Source organism: Cebus imitator, unplaced genomic scaffold (assembly GCF_001604975.1).
Source record: "Cebus imitator isolate Cc_AM_T3 unplaced genomic scaffold, Cebus_imitator-1.0 Scaffold638, whole genome shotgun sequence".
NCBI lineage: Eukaryota > Metazoa > Chordata > Mammalia > Primates > Cebidae > Cebus > Cebus imitator.
This window is the reverse complement of record NW_016107953.1, coordinates 525,141-543,674: the sequence shown is the minus strand read 5'-3', so window position 1 is coordinate 543,674 and position 18,534 is coordinate 525,141. Positions and strand designations below refer to the sequence as shown.

The following is an 18,534-nucleotide window of genomic DNA, read 5'->3' as shown; positions in this document are numbered from 1 at the left end:
GGGTTTCACCATGTTGGCCAGGCTGGTCTCAAACTCCTGACCTCAAGTGTTCCACCCACTTTAGGCTGCCAAAGTGTTGGGATTACAGGCATGAGTTGCTGCACCTGGTCAAAAATATATTCCTAATAAAACATGTCCGACTGTCCAGACATTTTCAGCTTGATGTGGTGATGATGTTGACCTTGATACAACATAAATATGTCCATCATCTCATGTGTAATTCCTTATAGATCCAGCTTGGTTCTTCTTCAATATCTCCTGTTGGAGTTGTACCTCATGTTATTACCGGTTTTCATCTGATTCCACTGGGAAATGAGACAATTTTGCTTCTGTTTCTTGGCCAGGAATCACTTAATCCTGAAAGTCTTGTGACAAGACATGACAAGAAGCCAAGTGAAACACACACCACAATGTCAGAGAGAGGAAGAAAGAGAGAAGAAAGAATCTTGCATGGACTGCGCACGGCAGCTCATGCTTGTAATCCCACACTTTGGGAGGCTGAGGCAAGTGGGTCACCTGAGGTCAGGAGTTTGAGACCAGCCTGACCAATATGGTGAAACCCTGTCTCTACTAAAAATACAAAAAATTAGCCAGGAATGGTGACTTAACATCTGTAGTCCCAGCTACTTGGGAGGCTGAGGCAGGAGAATTGCTTGAACCTGGGAGGTGGGGGTTGCAGTGAGCTGAGATGGTGCCATTGCACTCCAGCCTGTGTGACAGAGTGAGATTCTTTCTCAAAAAAAAGAAAAAAGAAAAAGAAACAACCTTGCATGCATGCATGTGTGTGTATAGGGGTGTGTGTGTGTGCATGTGTGTAGGTGTGTAGGGAAGATGCCTAGCAAAGGGAGAATGCACACATAATGGCCTTAGTATGCCAAATTCCCATCTAGAGAGGGTGTGCTAGTCTGTCTTCCCAGTCCCATGAGAGTAGATTTGTCCCGCAGCCTTGCCAGCAGGTTGGGTCGTCAAATTTGAGGAATTCAGCCAATCTGACAGGCCAGGAATGAATGACATCCCAGGGTAGTTTTAATTTGTGTTTCCCTTACGATGAGTGAGGCTAAGTCTTTTTTATTATATTTATTTAATTTATTTCTTTAGAGATGAAGTTTCACTCTGTTGCCAGGCTGCAGTGTGGTGGCGCAATTCGGCTCACTGCAACCTCCATCTTCCGGGTTCAAGAGATTCTCCTGCCTCAGCCTCCCAAGTAGCTGGGACTACAGGCATGTACCACCACAGCCAGCTAATTTTTGTGTTTTTAGTAGAGACAGGGTTTCACCATGTTCACCAGGATGGTCTCGATCTCTTGACCTCATGATCTATGCACTTCGGCCTCCCAAAGGGCTGGGATTACAGGCCAGCTAAGTCTTTTCACATGTCTTAGGGTCACTTACATTTTTCTGCAAACTTTCCATTCATACCTTTTGCCTATTTTTTTCTATCAAATAATAGACATTTCATAATTAGGATTGTGATATGATAGTTCTCTGTATATTGGAGAGGCCATTTGTGATATAAGGTGCAGATGTTTCTCTCCATCTATCATTTATCTTCCAACTCTGCTTCGCTTGTGTGCTTCTTATCAGGCAAAATGTTTTGTTTTGTTTTGTTTTGCTTTGCTTTGGATTTTTGAGGTCGCCTAACTTCTTGGTCTTTGATTGCTTCTGACTGTTTAGCCATTTTTAGGAAGGTGTTCTTCACTCCTGATTACAGAAAATTCACCCATGTTTTCTTCTAGCAGACGTATGATTTCACTTTTGACACCTAAAGTTTTTTCTGGTGTAGGGTGTGAAGAGGGATCTAACTTTATCTTTTTCCAAATGGTCACTGCATATGCTTCAGGGGCGACACAGCTAAAATAAAACCTCTAGTTGTGAATGCTGCTGCTTGGGGGAGGGGAAGTGGTCTCATGGTGACCATGAAACAGAGTCTAAGAGCCAACATGCTGTGGACTGTGGCCCTGCACAATTTATTGCTGGGGCTGTGTAGAGATGTGATTGGGGATTTGGGAGAGAAGGTGGCCTACCTAAGGAGACAAAACACCCCAAATTTTAAAGTTAAATTGAAACAAGCTCAGTAGCTCATGCCCGTAATCCCAATGTATTGGGAGGCTGAGGTGGGAGGATCTCTTGAGACCATGAGTTTGAAATCAGCCTGGGCAACATAGTTAGACCCAATCTCTAAAAAAATAAAAATAAAAAAGTATCTGGGTATAGTGGTACATGCCCATAATCCTAGCTCTTTGGGAGGCCGAGGTGGGAGGACCACTTGAGCCCAGGAGCTCGAGGCTGTAGTGAGCTCTGATAGCACCACTGCACTCCAACCAGGGACAGAGTGAGACCATGTCTCAAACAATAAATTAATAAAACAAAACTGGCAGGCATCAATGTCAAGATTAAGCCTTTGCCAACATTCAACAGACAACTCTTTCCTTCTTTCCTGAACTCACAAACTTCTAGGGGTTCTGCATTGCCAATAGATAAAGTCCAGGCTGCTTCTTTAGCCCAGGGTCCTTCATACATGGCCTATCTTGCCTCCTATTCCCTACACCTGACCATTTATAAAGCAAGCAAGCCTTCTGCGGTCTTGCTTCCATGCCTCTGCTCAAGCTGGGTCCTACTGCTGTAAAGCCCATCTGCCCCATCACCGTTGATCAAATTCTTGATGAAACCAGAAAGAAAGTTCAAGTCTCACCCTCACCAGTAAGTTGACCTCATCACTCTGCTTTTGACCTCTTTCTCCTGCAGCACTTTGTAGGTTGGTTCTAGGCAGGACCCGGCCTTGATCATAGCAGGGTTGGTCCCTCCCATGTCATCTGCTGGGTCTGTGCTCCTGATAGCAGGTATAGGGGACTGAATTCTCTCCTGATCTCACTTCATGTCTACCTGGAACCCCAGAATGTGACTTTATTGGGAAAGGGGGTATTTGCAAATGTAGTTTAGTTCAGTTGCATTCACACTGGGTTGAGGTGGGCTTTAAATCCAATGCCTGGGGTCCCCTTAAGAAGAGGAGTGAACACAGAGAAACACAGAGGAGAAGGCTGCATGAAGATGGAGGCAGAGACTCAGCTAATGCAGCCACAACCAAGGAACACTGAGTATGACCGGCAACCACCAGAAGCTTGGAAAGAGGCAGGGAACAGATGCTCCCTCAGAACCTTCAGAAGGAAACAGCCCTGCTGACTGACACCTTGGGTTTGGGACTTTTGGCCTCGAGAATTGTGAGAAAATAATCTTTCACTGTTGTAGTAATTTGCAGTAACTTGTTATGGCAGTCCTGGGAAATGAATAGAGCAGGTATCAACAACAACATTTACTGAGTGCCCACTCTGCACGGGCACTCTGCTAGGTATTCACACATGTCTCTCACTGGACTGTCCATATTAATCTGTTCTCGCGCTGCTGTGAAGAAACACCTGAGGCATGTTAATTTATAAAGGAAAGAGGTTTAATTGACTCACAGATTCTCAGGGCTGGGAGGGCCTCAGGAAACTTACAATCATGGCAGGAGGGGAAGCAAACACCTTCTTCACATGGCAGTAGGAAGGAGAAATGCCGAGCAAAGCAGGAAAAGCCCCTTACAAAACCATCAGATCTCGTGAGAACTCACTAGCTAACACAACAACAGCATGGAATAACTGCCCCCATGATTCAACTACCTCCCACAGGTTCCCTCCCAAGACACATGGGGATTATGGGAACTACAATTCAAGATGAGATTTGGATGGAGACAGCCGTATCATATCACCGTCCTGGGAACCCTCTGAGCTGGGGATTTAAGGTAGTGGTGTCATCTCCATTTTACAGATGGAGAAACTGAGGCTTGGAGACTCACCCAGAACCACACAGCTGGATTGCAGAGCCAGGATGCCAGTAGGCCACCCCTCTCTGTCCTCACCAGAGGGCCCAGCTCATACACTGCACACCCTGGGCTGCCATGGCCAATTCTCCTGGCCTCATTTACCCTCTGAATACCAGCACTTCCCAAACCTTGGCCTCTGCCTTCAAGTCTAAACTCCAAATCTATGTCCATTGGGCCTGTCTCTCTGGCATCTCAATTGAGCTGGTCCCAAAGTGACATCAGCCCATGTTCCACAGCCCAGTTCCCACCTCATGTCTCAGGGAATGGCACTACTCACATTTCAGCCAAAATCCCGAGTTCACCTTCTGATATAGTTTGGATCTGTGTCCCTGCCCAAATCTTACGTTGGCACATAATCTCCAACATCGGAGGTAGGGTCCAGTGGGAGGTGATTAGATCATGGGGGCAGATTTCTCATGGATGGTTTAATACCATCCTCTCGGTATTATCTTCTTGATAGTGAATGACTTCTCGTGAGATCTGGTCATGTATAAGTGTGTGGAACCTCCTCCATCTCTCTTTCTTGCTCATGCTTTCACCATGTGATGTGCCTGCTTTCCATTTGCCCTCCACCATGATTGGAAGCTTCCTGAAGTCTTCTCAGAAGCAGACGCTGCTACGCTTCCTGTACAGCCTGCAGAACTGTGAGCCAAATATACCTCTTTCCTTTTTCTTTTTTTTTTTTAAGATGGAGTTTCACTCTTGTTGCCCAGCCAAGAGTGCAATGACGCAATTTCAGCTCACTGCAACCTCCCAAGTTCAAGAGATTCTCCTGCCTCAGCCTCCCGAGTAGCTGGGATTACAGGCATGCACCACCATGCCTGGCTAATTTTGTATTTTTAGTAGAGATGGGGTTTCTCCGTGTTGATCAGGCTGGTCTCAAACTCCCAACCTCAGGTCATCTGCCTGACTGAGCCTCCCAAAGTGCTGGGATTATAGGCGTGAGCCATCATGCCCAGCCAAAACCTGTTTTCTTTATAAAGTACCCAATCTCAGATATTTCTTTACAGCACACAAGACGGCCTAACAGATCCTCCTTCTCCTCTTATCTCCTGTCTTGCCATCTTAATCCAGGCTGCCATCACCACTCCCCTAGAATACTGCATCCCGTTTCTAAACAGCCCCTCCCTGCCCCTTTCCTGGCTCCATTCTCCACACTCCAGCAGATGTCGACCCAATTAAGATCCTTCAAGGCTCCTCACTGAGCTCAGAATCAAGGTCAAACACCTTCACATGACCCCTCATGTCTGCCCTGCTGTGTCACCACTGGTTATAACTCAGGCATTCATTATCTGGTGACTGGGGCAAGTCTCTCTGACTCAGTTTCCTTACCTGTAAAATTACCTCTACTGCACAGGATTATTCTGAAGGTAAATATATGCATGCAAAACCATAAGAAACTGCTTGATACTCAATATATGTTGCCTGTTGGCTGACATCAGTATTTCTTGCCTCTCTTTCCCCAACATGCTTGGTTGCAGCCATGCTAGTTGCTTCCCAGCTGCTCCTGCTTTCCTCATTTCTGTTATTATTACACGTTCTTGCTTTCTAACCTTCTCTTGCTTTTCCTAGCTAACTGCTACTTATTCTTCATATCTGAATTAAAAATGCTACCGCTGACAAAAGTGATCTGGGTGTCTGCTGCTGAAGTTATTTATGCTATAACAACATGTACCGGGTTGTAGCATAACTGTGCCTGCACTTCTCCATCTCCCATCCTGGTCTACATAAGTTTCTTGAGTCTGGGGACTCTCTTGTTCACTACTAAGTTCCCCCATGCCTGGCAAAGAAGTGCAGAGGAGACGCTCATACATCACTGTTGAATGAATGAGTGCTTCTCTGCATTGACACATAAACGACTACATACTCTTTACTTAATACATGTAGAGTGCTTAGAACAGTATGGGCTCATAGCAACTCCTCACTAAGTGTTAGCTGTTACATCATTACTGTGATAACTGGGATGGTAGATGTATGAACAGAAGAGTACTATGAGGACCAGAGAAGGATCTGCTACTTTGTCTGAAGGTGTCAGGGCAGCCAAAGTTAGAGAAAGGTGTTTCCCAGGCCATGCAAGTTGTGTGCTAAGCATTGGATGCAAATCATCCCCAATGATGTCTAAAGTCCTGAAATTTGCAACCTGTGTGGTCCCCTCCCATTGGGTGTGAGCAATAACTTCTGTAGGCACACCAAGACTACCTAGTGACTTCCCTCTAAAGAACAGGATAGAAAACGTGATGGGATGGCATACTTGCAAGGTTAGGTTATGACAGACTCTGTCTTCCAACTTGTTTACACTCTTTTTCACTGTCTCTGATAGAAGCCAGCTGCCACATTGTGAGCTGCCCTACGGAAGAGCCCACATGACAAGGAACTGAATCTTGTCAATAACTGTGTGTGAGCTTGGGAGTGCATCCTTCCCCTGTCAAGCACTGGGATGACTGTAGCCCCAGTTGACATCTGAACTGCAGCCTTGTGAGGAGCCCTGAGCCACAGGACCCAGCTAACCTACACCCATATTCCTGAACCACAGAAATGTGAGATAATAGGTGGTGTTGTTTCAATTCTATGTTTCTAATAACTCTACGTTTCAGAATTGTTACACAGTAATAGACAACTAATACATTCTTTATACATTCTTTGGTCACAGGAAGCACAAAAGAGAAGGCTTGAAATATATGTGTTGTTTTGAATGAATCAAGCAACAGGTGGTACACATTTTAAAGGGTGCACTTGGAGAAGTCAAACTGCTGTACTTTGGCAGGGAAGAATGGAAGAGCATCCATGGGTTCCTGGAATCTCTGTATGGGGCTGACATCTTTAGGATATTTCCTGGGATTTACTGAGCAGCCTATCACTTTTGCGAACATTCATATCCTAGGCTGACACAGGATTTTTACATTTTCTGGTCTACTTGCCAAGCAAGGCTTTTTAGAAGACAATGACTGGAAATGACAGTTCTCCAATCTACATCAATGCTTTTCTTTGCGGGAAAAAAAGGAGGTGGGGGAAAAGGGTATGAGAGTGGCTTTTCTTTGGAAGAAGAAAGTTTTACCTTAGAATGGTTTAAAAAACAACAATAAAAGCACAGTTAGGCTAAGAAACTTGCTTTTCTAGACACTCAGTATAATGGCTAACTTTATGTCTCAATTTGTCTGGAACAGAGTGGCCACATGTTTGGTCAAATGTGTTTTTGGATGAGATGAGCATTTAAATAAGTGGACTTTGAGTAAAGCAGATTGCCTTCCATTATGTGGGTGGGCCTCATCTAATCAATTCAAGGCCTGAGTAGATCAAAAGACCAACAGTTTTAAAAATTAGCTGGTTATGGTGGTGTGCAACCATAGTCCCAGCTAGTTGAGAGGCTGAGATGGGAGGATTGCTATAGCCCAGGAGTTTGAGGTTGCAGTAAACTATTAACACATCACTGCACTCCATCCTGGGTGACGGAGTAAGACCCTGTCAAAAAAGAGAAAAAAAGCTGAAAGAAAGAAACTGTCAACCTAGAATTCTATACCCAGCAAAAATATCTTTCAAAAATAAAGGTAAAATACTTTTGCAGACGAAAGTCAAGAGGATTTATTGCATGCTCATTTTATTAAAAATGTTAAAGGAAGTTGTTTAAGTAGAAGGAAAATAATAAAAGATGCAAACTGGGATCTACAAAAAGAAATGAAGAATGCTAGCGATGGTAAATATGTGGGAAAATATAAAATATTTTTTCTGTTTTTTATTTCTTTAAAAAATATTTGGCCAGATGTGGTTGCTCATACCTATAATCCCAGCACTTTGTGAGGCCAAGGCAGGAGGATTGCTTGAGCCCAGGAGTTTGAGACCACCCTGGGCAACATGGCAAAACCCTCTCTCTACAAAAAAATGCAAAAATTAGCTGGGTGTGGCGGTACACATGCCTGTAGTCCCAGCTACCCAAGAGGCTGAGGCAGAAGGATCACTTGAGCCCTGGGAGGTGGAAGTGCAGTGATCTAAGATCACGCCACTGAATTCCAGCCTTAATGACAGACCAAGAAGCTGTCTAAAAAAATAAAAAATTGATTCTTTAAAGCAAAAATAACAATATTTTTACAATATAAACCCCTACATAGGGTTTTATAACCTATGTAGAAGTAAAATTTATGAAAACAATAGTCCAAAGAACAGGGGAAGGAAATAGAAATGTATCATTTATTTTATTTTTGAGATGGGGTCTCACTCTGTCACCCAGGCTGGAGTGCAGTGGTGCTGTCTCGGCTCACTGCAACCTCCACCTCCTGGGCTCAAGCAATCCACCTGCTTCAGGCTCCCAAGTAGCTGGGACTACAGGTACTCGCCACCAGGCCCAGCTAAGCTTTGTATTTTTGGTAGAGACATGGTTTTGCCATTTTGCCCAGGTTGGTCTCAAACTCCTGGACTCAAGCAATCTGCCTGCCTCAGCCTCCCAAAGTGCTGGGATTACAGGTGTGGAGCCACTATGCCTGGCCAGAAGTATGTTGTCACAAGGTTCTTAAATTATACCTGAAATGGTATAGTAGCCACTGAATATAGATGGTGATAAGTTAAAGATTCACATTATAAGTCATAGAACAATCACTAAAAACACAAAACAAAGATGTATAGCAAAGAAGCCAATAGTGGTGGTGAAATGGAATTCTAAAAAATGCTAAATTAATCCAAAAGCAGGCTGAAAAAGACAAAAGAAAGGAACAAAGAACAGATGGAAAAATAGAAAGCAAATATCGAGAAGGTAAACTTAAGCCAACTACACTGATAATTACATTAAATGTAAATGGTCTATACATTCCAATTAAAAGAACTGTAAACATATAAAATAAATGCAAACATCCTTAATAAAACATGAATTAACCAAATCCAACAAGTATTTAAAAAAATACATCATGATCAAGTTGTGCTTGTCCTGGAAGTGCAAAGATAAATCACTATTAAAAAACATATCTGTGTACTTCACCACATGATAGGCTAAAATAAAGATATTTTTGACTATTCGATGAATGCAGAAAAAGCAATGGATGAGGTCCACATCTATTCTTTAATTTGGTAAAAGTCATATACCAAAGTCTTACAGCAAACATTATACCTACTGTAGGAAATTTATATATGCATTTCCTTGAAGAGGAAGGAGGTGGAGGTTGCAGTGAGCTGAGATTGTGCCACTGCACTCCAGCCCAGGAGACAGTGCGAGAATCCGTCTCAAAAAATAAAAATAAAAAAGAAATATCTATAACCAACAAGGAACACTTGTATAGAATACACAGGGCACTTCAGCAAATCAAGAAAGAGATAGTAACTGTACTGGGAAAATGGTCAAAAGACAAGAACCAGCTACCTATAGAGAAAGTAACCCACAGACTCATAATAAAGATATAAAAGTGCTCCAATTCATTAAGTCAAAGAGAAGCCAATTAAAACAAGAACATGTCACTTTAGCCCACTACACTGAAAAAATTAAAGAGCTAGTCAATAGCAAATGTGGACAGGGATACGGATACTTTTGCAGGGTTCTGGTGAAAGCGTAGGCTGAGGCAGGCTTCCTAGAGAATCATTCGGTGGTGTATCTTAAAAGTAAGTCTAGAAAACCAAACACCACATGTTCTCACTTGTAAGTGGGAGCTGAAAAATGAGAACACATGGACACAGGGAGAGGAATAACATACACTGGAGCCTGGGGAGGGGAACAACACACTCTGGGGCCTGTCGGCGGGCAGGGAGAGGGACAGCATCAGGAAAAGCTAATGCATGCTAGGCTTAATAACTAGGTGATGGGTTGACAGGTGCAGCAAACCACCATGGAACACGTTTACCTGTGTAACAAACCTGCGCATCCTGCACATGTACCCTGGAACTTAAAAAAAAAAAAGTAAGTCTAAAAAAAAAAGTATAGTCTGCGCAACATGACAAGACCCGTCTCTAAAAAAAAAAATCCAGGCGTGGTGGCACAAGCTTGTGGTCCTGTTACTCAGGGGCTTAGAGGGAAGGATCCCTTGAGCCCAGGAGGTAGAGGCTGCAGTATGCCATGTTTGAGCCAGTGTACTCCAGCCTGGGCAACAGCAAGACCTGTCGGAAAAAGAAAAGGAAAAAAAAGAGTAAGTCCATGTACGCTATGAGCCATCAGTTTTACTCCTGGTTGTGTATCCCAAATAAATTCTGAGCTGGATCCATAAGGGAACAGCATAGTGTAAGGTCTGTAGTGATGCTCATCACAACGTCACTTCTGGCACTACTGCAGTTAATCCCTGAGGGAATGGAAAGCAGATTAGGGCAGGTTCACATTATGGAATAATTCTCAGCAGCTAGATGGAGCTTCAAAATGATGCTGAATGGGGAGAAAAAGTAAGAAACAGATTGCCACCTATAACATAAAACATAATTCCACTTACATAAATTAAAAATACACATTTTGCAAGGATACATACAGACAAAAGGATACACATGATATACATGACAATGGTTGCTTATGTGCAAGGAGGAAACTGGTTGTGGAGAACGAAGATAAAAGGGAACAAAGGGGGCCGGGTGTGGTGGCTCACCCCTGTAATCCCAGCACTTTGGGAGGCCGAGGCAGGCGGATCACTTGAGGTCAGGAGTTTGAGACCAGCCTGGCCAAAATGGTGAAACCCCATTGTTACCAAAAATATAAAAACTAGCCAGGTGTGGTGGCTCACGCCTGTAATCCCAGCTTCTTGGGAGGTTGAGGCAGGCAGAGGTTGACCTGGGAGGCAGACGTTGCAGTGAGCCGAGATCGTGCCACTGCACTCCAGCCTTGGCGACAGAGCAAGACTCCAACTCAAGAAAAAATAAAAATTAAAAATTAAAAAAGGTAACAAACAAATGCAAGTATAAAAATTAGAGAGGGTCCCTTCACAAACCATGGATAATGATGTGACAAACTCAGCCCTTGGTACCTGTTATGGGCTGAATTAATTCCCCCAAACACTGACATGTTGAAGTCCTTATTTGCAGTTCCTCAGAATGTGATATATATAAGGTCGTTGCTGGTGTAATTAGTTAAAATTGAGGTCATGCTGGAAGACGGTGGGCCCCCAATTCTATGTTACTGGTGCAGTTACAATAAGGGGAAATTTTGGACACAGAAAGCTCACAGGGAGAATGTCATGTGAACACGAAGGCAGAGAACAGTGTGATGCATCTCAAGCCAACGAACGAGGCAAGAAGAGGGCTCGAGCCTCAGGATGGCCAGCCAACTCCAGAGGCTGGGGGCGAGGCATGGACCAGATCTCCCTCTACACCTTCAGAAGGAACCAACCCTGACGACACCTTGATCTTGGACTTCTAGCTTCTAGAACCGTGAGACAATAAATTTCACTCCATTTATTGAAATAACAGCCAACCAAGATGGCGCCAGTCCTGCGGGCACTTCAGCTGCCATGGACAGCAATCCATGCAGCAAGAATAGCTCTTGGCCCCTCATACTGCTCCTACTTAGCCTTAGTCTTCAAAGGTTTGTTCTTGGCTGAATTTTTTTTTTTGAGACAGGGTCTCACTCTGTTGCCCAGGCTGTAGTGCAGTGGCAGGATCACGGCTAACTGCAGCTTCCAACTCCTGGGCTCAAGTGATCCTCCCACCCCAGCCTCCCAAGTTGGTGGAACTACAGGTCTGTACCACTATGCCTGGCTAATTTTTAAATTTTTTTTGTAGAGATGGGGGTCTCATTACGTCACTCAGGCTGGTCTTGAACTCCTGGTTTCCAGTGGTCCACCTGCCTCGGCCTCTCAAAGTGCTGGGATTACAGGTGTGAGCCACCAGTCCCACTCTGTTCCTGTCTTTTGACCTTGAACTAGACGTTTCAAGGGCCCTATTATCCACCCCACCTCCTGGGGGCAGCAGAGTTCTTGAGAACTTGGGAGACTGGCCCATAGTACAACCTGAGTAAGCAGGTGGTTCAGTGGAAGGAATGGAGGTGTGCATTTGGCAGCGGTAGTGGAGTCAGGTCAGGGGCCTTTATTCCATCCTGGGGGTCCCAAGAAGACTTTCTGGTGAAGATCACATTGGAGTTGAGTCTTGGAGGAACAAGTGTGATCTGGATAAAGAAGAAAGGAAAGCATTCTTGGCCATCTCTGGCCTCGGTTGTGGCATTGGTTGCCAGGAACAGAACCGAACATCTAGCTCAGGTAAAAGTGGTGTGTGTCTGTGCGTGTGTTCATTTTTTAGAGACAGTGTCTTACTCTGTCATTCAGGGTGGAATGCAGTGGTACAACCATGGCTCACTGCAGCTTCAACGTTCTGGGCTCAAGTGATCCTCCTGTCTGACCCGCCCAAGTATCATGCCACCATGTCTGGCTAATTTTTATTTTTTGTAGAGATGGGGTCTTGCTATGTTGCCCAGGCTGGCTTCTAACTCCTGCCCCCAAGCAATCTTCCTGCCTCAGCCTCCCAAAGTGCTGGGATTACAGGCATGAAAAAGTGGAATTTATTGAAAAGATACAGGGGCATCTTCCAGACCTAAGCAGGCCTCCTGGGCAATGGGCGAGTCCTGCAGCTCTCCTTCCTCTCCGTTACCACAGCTGCTCCTTGCTGGTCTGGGCATGCTGGCTTCCTCGGCAAGGCTCTTAGCAGCTCCTCCTGCTTAACTCTGCTGTCCAGAGTGCGGGTGGCCATGGCTGGATCCAACTCCACGTGACTCCCCCTTCCCCCGCAGGGAACAGCACGGTCCCTTCTTATTGCACAACCCCCAAGGGCACCTGTCTGAGGCATTTTCTAAGTGACCTGCCTCTTCTGGAGCACAGCAGTTTGAATAGTCCGCCTGCAGTTGTGTAAAGTTTCAACCCTTGACCAATGCCATATGTCTCAGGCTTGGGGTCTCTTTGTGCAAATTCTCAAGAAGGAGAATCTGGCTGGCTCAGTGTGAGGAAGGTTTTCAGCCCGAATCCAGGTCCAGTCAGAGGTGTGTGTGTGTGTAAGCATCTGTGGGTTTGGCTTGGTTCGGAGTGAGTAGCCCAGGCTGAAGGCAGATTCTCTAAGAAAGGGCTGTAGCTATAGCAGCTGGGATCCTGGTGGGAAACAGAAGCACCCTGCAAGGGATAATTAAAAAGACAGGTGTGAGCAGCTTCAGAGAAAAAAAGAGGTGCTGAAGCATCTAAGGACTAGTGAGCTGTGGGGATCCGTGATCACCTCTGAGTGTGAAGAGTGAGCTGGGGGAACCATTATTAACACCAAGACAGGCCACGCAGCGGGAGCTGTGCATCACGGCCAGGCCAGGCCCGGTGGGAAGGCTCTTCCTTGCTCCCCTGACCCTGCCACACTTTGGTCAAATGCAAGAGGAGGGAGAGGACTTGCTTAGCAGGTGAGGCTTAGAGGGGAGCCCAGACAGAGAAGGGCAAATGGAGAATGACCAGCACAGGCTGCAGAGGCCATCTGGTGCGGAGAGAGAGGAGACGGCCTTAGCCAAGGCAGGGCGGTGTGAAGCCTCTGGGCGCTCCTTGGTACTAGAGGACACGGTGCTAGATAGCAAGGGGAAGCTGATGGGCTAGAGAGGCCAGGGCTGCCGTGGGCCTTGGGGACCGCCAGCAAAGCTCAGACCCCATCCTGCTGGGGATGCCCGCTGTTGGCAGGGCTCCTGGCCAGGAGGCTGCCGCACAGATAGCTGAAAGCTAAAGCCAAAAAGCAATTCAAGTGGATGAACAGTATTTTGACTGGTGGTGTCCTTCCAAAGGTCTCTGAATCCCACTACATCCAGGCCTTTTGTTTAAGAGGAACAGAAATCCAGTGAAACTAGCACTGGCCGAAATAGTTATTGCTTCATGGAACTTGGAAGGCCAGGGCAAAGCTGGCTTCAGGGACTCTGGAAATAAAGAGATAGGAGCATGAATTTCTCTTTCCATCTCTGTCTCTGTCTCTTTCACTCTTTAACCCGACTTGTCACATAGCTTGCTGTAGGCCAGAGGAAGGGAGAGGCCACAGCTTCCTCATCCCAGTTTAATGACCCTAGAAGAAAGAGAAAAATCACTTAAAAAAACAAAACAAAACATCTATCTTTTAAGACCCAGAGAAGCACTCTAACCCAGCTCAAGTCACAGGTCCACTGTGGACCAACCATTTCAGCTTCTTAAAGTGAACTAAATATGGCTTGAGAAGGATTCCGTACTTAAATATTTGAGTCCTTGTGGACAAACTGTAACCTAGCTTAATAGGCACACAAAATGGAAGACCTGAGTAGCATGCACCTGTAACAATAGCTGAGTGTTGGCCAATCCCACCAGCCATACTTCGGGAAGGAAGGACGGGCTCACCTCTTCAGAAGGCAAGGGGGAGACGTCACACAGCCAAATGCAGCAGATGTCCTCCATGACATGCATCCTGTTAGTACCACCTGCCTATGCAGGGCTCAGCCCTTCTATGCTCAGACAGGCTGGTCAGAAAGTCCCCTGTCACAGGGAGGCTCCAGGGTGGTGTGTGGAAGGTAGCGGTCTGATTAGTGTCTGTTAAGCAAATGACAAAAATCAGCCCCAGAGAAGCAGAAAACATCTAAGTAGCCCAGCCTGGTTAAGTGGTGGGAGATGGTGGCAGGGCTGTCTCTGCCTGTCATCTCCAGCCTCTTCTTACGAGCCACTGGTGGTCCGTCTTGAGATAACAATGACCATTCTTCTTCCAGACAGTGTACAGTGACAATGTGGTTATGACCCCTGGAAAACAAGCAATTGATGAGCTCTGTGTATGGCTGCTTCGCTCTGTGGCCGGATGCATTCCTGCAGGATGAGGTCATGGAGCCAAGGAAAGTCAGGGTGTGGGGGCTTCCTGGGTCCGAGCTCCACAGCAGCACTGCTGCTACCCTCCTCCTTAGGTCTCCCATCACTGATGGTCTCCGAAATCTCTGAACACACCTGAATCCCTGCCTTGGTGTGAATGCAAAGGGAAGAGTCTGTTCCTGTGAAGTAGTTTGTAGATTGGTAGAACTGAGATAACCCAGACCCTTCTCTGTCTCCCTCAACCTTTCCACCTCTGGACCCCACGCAGACTATGCTTGGGTGGTGACACAGAAGAATTTTGTGTTTGGCAGACCTGCTTCTGGGAGTGACGGATGCTGACAGCTGGCCCTTAACAGTTAACAAGAGTAACACTAACTGGAGTAGGTTCTGCGTCCCTTAGAGCTTAACGTCTCACTGAATCCACCCCAAATCACCATGAGCTAGCATTACTATTATTTCTTTTTTTTTTTGTTTGAGACAGAGTTTCGCTCTTGTTGCCCAGGCTGGAGTGCAATGGCGCGATCTCGGCTCACCGCAACCTCCGCCTCCTGGGTTCAGGCAATTCTCCTGCCTCAGCCTCCCGAGTAGCTGGGATTACAGGCACGCGCCACCATGCCCAGCTAATTTTTTGTAGTTTTAGTAGAGACGGGGTTTCACCATGGTGACCAGGATGGTCTCGATCTCTTGACCTCGTGATCGTGATCCATCCGCCTCGGCCTCCCAAAGTGCTGGGATTACAGGCTTCAGCCACCGCGCCCGGCCCGCATTATTATTATTTCTATGTTGCAGGTGAGGAGACTAAGGCTCATCCAGTTAGTATAGTATGATGGCTGAAACCTACATTCAAATTCTGGTCTGTTTGAATCTAGAACTCTTGGCTTCCCCCAGTGACTGTTAGAACAGAGGGATCACCAGTTCAATGTCCACCTCCCCCTCCTAAGCCTTCGTGGTTCTAGACCTATGGTTATAAGGGTTGTTCACTGCTCAAGGGCCCGGGACGGTTGGGGGCCGGTGGATAGGGACCAAAATACAGCCCAGGGGTGCCATTTTTCTAATTCTCACCAAGGCCCTATACTGGCTAGCAGAGGCCCTACCCTGGACCATCCGGGGTCTGCTTAGTATTCTGACAGCCCCCACGGTGCTGGCTACTCACACACGTGGCCCCTCCTTAACCATAGCTGCCTTGCATTGTGACGCAATTAGTTCCCAAGACAAAACCTGTTATTCCCACAAGTCACCCAGCACTTTCTTGCCCCTAGCCTCTTGTTCCTTTGGTTCCGTCTGCCTGGAATGGCCTTCTCTCCCCAGCCACCTCCCCTGGTTCCATTAGGTTGGTTGCAAAAGTCATCGTGGTTTTAATGGCAAAAACAGAGGGATCAGCAGGTCAATTTCCACCTCCCTCCTAAGCCTTCATGGTTCTAGACCTATGGTTATAAAGGCTGCTCACTGCTCAAGGGCCGGGGAAGGTTGGGGGCTCGTAGATAGGAACCAAAATAAGTCATAAAACCTACCTTTCCTTTAAAACCCAGCCTGATGCCCACTCCTTCAAAATGCCTTTCAGATCCCATAGTTCGACTTCATGGCACTGTGCCTCCTCTCACAGCGCTTCCTGTTCGTGCTGGAGCTCATCACATCCAGCCTCGCGACAAAGGCCACCTACCTAGCGAGAGAGCATCTCCTAGGCGCAGGGCTCTGGGCTCAACGCTGTCTATACTTCATCTCTTTGATTCCTCACGTCACAAATGTCATTGCGCCCATGTCAAGAAACTGAAGCTTAGACGGCTTAAAGCTTTGTTTCGGCAGGGAACGCAACGAGGCGTTCTGATTTGAAAGCTGCCTCCTACTAGGGCTGGTTCTCTCTAGACGTCATGACTAGGTGTGAAGTGTGAGCTACTTGAAGGCAGAAGCCAGGGGGGTCCCCCGCCATCCCGGAGGCGGGCTTCTGCAAATGCTCAGCCCAGGAAGGAGGCTGCCCTGACCCCCGGCTTTCCGCCCCTTCCCTGGTGAGCTGCAACTCCCCTAAGGCTCCCAAGCAGGCCCTTCACCCACGCGGGCTCCTCGGGAAACAGGATCGCCGCTCTGTAGCCGCCCACAGGGACACTCGAGGGGGCGCCAGGCGCGCGAAGGGCAGAAACGACTCCAGCGGCAAGCGGGAAGGCGCTCCAACCACACCCAGCCGCCGCCAGCTTGTTTACGCCTCTCCGCGGTGCCTCCCGCCCGCCCGTCACGTGACCTCCCGCCCCGCCCCTCGGGCTCTCGCGTGGCTCCTCCCGCCGCGCCGGCCCTTCTTTTTGCCTCCTTCGCGGAGTCACAAGATCTCTCAGCAGCCTCCTTTCGGGATCCTTCCGCCCGGCCCCGCCCCCCCTGCCATTCAAAACCCTCCTTGCTTTTTTTCCCGTCCAACCCACATCATCGGTTATGAGTGGAAGGGCCTCTTCCTTCCGGCGGGGCTGCCAAGCGCGGCCGTCTGTCCTTCGTTTCCAGAAGGAGACGAGGCGCGGAGGGGAACTCTTTTTCGTGGCGGAGGCCGCTGTCGGACTGGGCCCTTTCACGACGGGGGGAGGTGCTGTACGTCCAAGATGGCGGCGCCCTGTAGGCTGGAGGGACTGTGAGGTAAACAGCTGAGGGGGAGGAGACGGTGGGTGAGTATGGGGGTGTCTCCCCCTCCTTTTTATGGGGGCTTTCTGGGGCAGTCCCGGCACCATCACCCCAGTCTGGGAGGTTCGGAGGGGCTGGAGCGAGAGGCTCATTTGCTTGCTAGGGAGCCCGGAGAAGGGGGGTTCGAAGGGCTCTCCCCTCCCTCATATTCCGCGCTATCTCCGGCGGGCCCGGCCGGGACTGGCGGGTCCCTGGGGAGGAGAGGTGGGCCGGACCGGGCACTTCTCTCCTCCTGGGCGTCCGAGGGTCCGCTGCACCCATGGTCTCTGTCCCTCCGGCAGGGGTGAGGTGGGCCCCTCCGCCAGCCCCTCACTTGGTGGGGTGACAGGTTCATGCGAGGTGCGGAGGGCAGGGTAGAGACGCTCGGCGGGAGGGGAAGGGTCGCGGGGGTGGGACTGCTTCCAGAACTTAAAGAGAGGGGTTGGGGCAGAGGGGCGTGGAGAATGAATGGAGGTTGCCTGTGGGCATGAAGGGCTCGCCTGGACTCGGTGTCTCCGCTGAAATTTGCACGACTGTTGTGCCTCGCTCTGGGTGTACTTGTAGGTGTTTAATTGATGGTGAAAGACAGTTACCTTAAAGTCGGCAAAGGTGTTTCCTAAGAGACAGCTATTTGCAGAGCCACTCCTAGGCGCTCATTCATTCATTTGAGGAACTGGAGGATGCAGAGCCTGCAGTCGGAGGGACCTTGCAGAATTAAAGCTCTTTCTTTGTGTTTCCTGTTTAAAGAGTTTTGCTTTGTGTGTTTTGGATGTGTGGCGGGGACTTGGGAAGGGACGCAGTCCTCCTAAGAACAGCAGCTAACGTTAGTGGAGTGCTCTCTGTGCCAGGCACTGTGGAAGTACTTGGCAGTCATTATCTCCTTTGGTCCTCACGACAGAGAAAAGAGGCAACCACTATTAACACCTCCAGTCTTCTCAAATGAAGAAACTGAGGCCCAGAGAGAGCAGGGTACTTTGCTTAAGATCACATCCCAATTGTATCTGAGTCAGGACTGGAACTGCTGGGATATGACTGATTCCAAAGACGTGACTCTTAAATTTATCTGTTATTTGATCAAAACTGGCCTGTCATTAAGTGGTTAGAATTTATCATTTAGCCAAGGCTTGTGCACGTATGTCTGTTTAATGTTGAAGTGGACGGATGCACTTGGCTTATCCACGTTAACTTTTGTTTGGGATGGCAGTGTTGTGCATGTAAACTTGTTAGTCTAAATTAGGCTAAAAAGTGTTTGATATTTTAATAAAACTGATGAGTTTACTGCCGAAAGAAATCCTGCTAAAATCCTTGCTGTTTTTTTTTT

The 18,534-nt window shown here is 47.5% G+C and overlaps 1 protein-coding gene and 1 long non-coding RNA gene across 8 annotated transcripts in view; one reads left to right on the top strand and one right to left on the bottom strand.

Moving 5' to 3' along the window:
• Positions 1-12,214: 12,214 nt before the first annotated feature.
• On the bottom strand, positions 12,215-16,796 carry LOC108295424. Of its 2 annotated transcripts, XR_005198170.1 has the most exons (3): positions 16,088-16,796; positions 14,121-14,513; positions 12,215-12,902 (listed from the first exon to the last, which is right to left on the bottom strand). It is a non-coding gene; the product is annotated as an uncharacterized LOC108295424 (long non-coding RNA). The 2 variants fall into 2 exon arrangements; XR_001821398.2 differs by lacking the exons at positions 12,215-12,902; positions 14,121-14,513 and adding an exon at positions 13,499-13,815.
• A 200-nt stretch (positions 16,797-16,996) lies between these two features.
• The window catches only part of TSC1 (TSC complex subunit 1), a 54,460-nt gene continuing 52,922 nt past the window's right edge, over positions 16,997-18,534 (top strand). For 2 of the 6 annotated variants that reach the window (XM_017517591.2, XM_017517592.2), the window contains exon 1: positions 17,116-17,218. The gene's annotated coding sequence lies outside the window, so the exon portion shown is untranslated. Of the gene's footprint in view, positions 17,219-18,534 lie in introns of all 6 variants that reach the window. The other 4 variants (XM_017517593.2, XM_017517595.2, XM_017517594.2 and 1 more) reach the window with 4 other exon arrangements.